The following is a 2,009-nucleotide window of genomic DNA, read 5'->3' as shown; positions in this document are numbered from 1 at the left end:
GAATATACAACTAATGCAATGATGTTTAAATTAAACAAAAGTAGTTTGATAATTTAATTTTTAATTTTCCAATAGTGTTCATAGTAATAAGTGTATTAGTGTTCATATAACACATCGACATGATTGGTAAACTAGTGCATTTTAGAGCTACAATGTTGCATGAGAAGTGGTGCACCAACATCGTCATGATGCTCCATACTAATATATGCCCTGGTGCACTAACATACAATAACAACACAAATGTGATATTGTTTAAATATAAACAAATTCAATTTGATAACTTAGTTTTTAATTTGTTATTGGTGTTCTATGGCATTGAAACTAGTGTTGCATTATACTAGGACCACCGATGCACCCATATAAATGTAACACATTGACATGGTGTATGAATTAGTGCACCAGTGGAGTTACAATGCTTCTCGAACTATGTAATGCTAACATTGTCATGGTGCATGACCAAAAAGAGCACCCTTGTGTGCCTAAATACATGTACCGCTTTTACCTATATTTTTAAATTTAATATTTTTTTAATAGATGGGTTCATTTTCGTTAAAATGCATCATTACAGGTGCTCCACATGGAGCGCCAGTGCACCTTTAATCTTAGTTACGTTACTTGGAAAATTATAGCATTTGAACACTAATAGGTGCACTTTATTTGATGCATTGTATTATGGTGCTTCTCATTTTAAAACAAGGAGCCACTGCCGTGGCGGTAGTCCCTGCCGGGTCTGCAAGGACAACACAAATGGATTGTATACTGTCCGATTTGAAATGGGATTTGAAATGGAACTGAAATAGTTCACCTAGAGCTGTCAAATCGATGGTGATGTGCGGAATTTGATATGTAATTGGGTTTTATTCGAAACCTATGGATTTTGTTTTAGTTAGACCTACTGATTAGCTGAAACAGATTTCAATATTTATTGACATATTTTGAATATTATGAAAGGGTTATTTTAACCCAAGCTCAATGTATATAATTGGATTTTATGGTGAGAAAATTTTGATGTCTTATCCTTCAGTGCATATGTCTTAGTCACACATATGTGTATTTTTAATATTTTTCCCAAACGTATAAATATATATTTAAAATAAAATAAAATTATATAATAAAAGCATATAAAATTATATAGCTTAGTGCATTGGGAGATCTCTTCCATGGTTTTATTGGAATGATAGGGAAAAGTTTCCTATTTTTAGGCAATGAAAAATAATGGTTTTGTTTTTGTTTTTGTTTTTTTTTAAATAAAAGTTTATATATATTTATGTGAACAAAATATTTTGTTTAATTTTCTTTTATCTTTATTAAGATTAAATAATATAATGGTTAAAATGGATATATAATTTTATTTTATCTTTATTAACATTAAATAATATAATAGTTAAAATAGATGCATGCTACTACACATAAAAATAAATATTTTTTAAGACTTAATTCAGATTTAAAAACTAGCAAAGATGTTCACCACCTAAACTATAAGACATTTTTCATTATTCATAATGCAGTGCAGTGTTTTGAAGAAAAGAGTAGTGTTTTTATTGATTTTGCAATTATGTAATTGATCTGGATATTTTTAACTTGGGAATTCTTAAATCTTTTACAATATTTTTAAGTTAGAAATTCTTAAAAATAAATATTTTTTAAGACTTAATTCAGATTTAAAAACTAGCAAAGATGTTCACCACCTAAACTATAAGACATTTTTCATTATTCATAATGCAGTGCAGTGTTTTGAAGAAAAGAGTAGTGTTTTTATTGATTTTGCAATTATGTAATTGATCTGGATATTTTTAACTTGGGAATTCTTAAATCTTTTACAATATTTTTAAGTTAGAAATTCTTAAATCTTTTTACATTTTTATTTGTACAAGTTTTTGATATTAAATATTAATTCTTTACATCATCCATTTTTTAGGAAATGGGATATTACAATTTATTATGTTCAAACTTCAATAAAACCAATAACATCATAAAATATAAAAGATTTTACACTAAAAAATTATATA

This window comes from Pinus tabuliformis, chromosome 9 (assembly GCF_031772625.1).
Source record: "Pinus tabuliformis cultivar Carrire ecotype Pingquan chromosome 9, CPIR1, whole genome shotgun sequence".
Lineage (NCBI taxonomy): Eukaryota > Viridiplantae > Streptophyta > Pinopsida > Pinales > Pinaceae > Pinus > Pinus tabuliformis.
Note: the sequence above shows the minus strand (reverse complement) of the source record.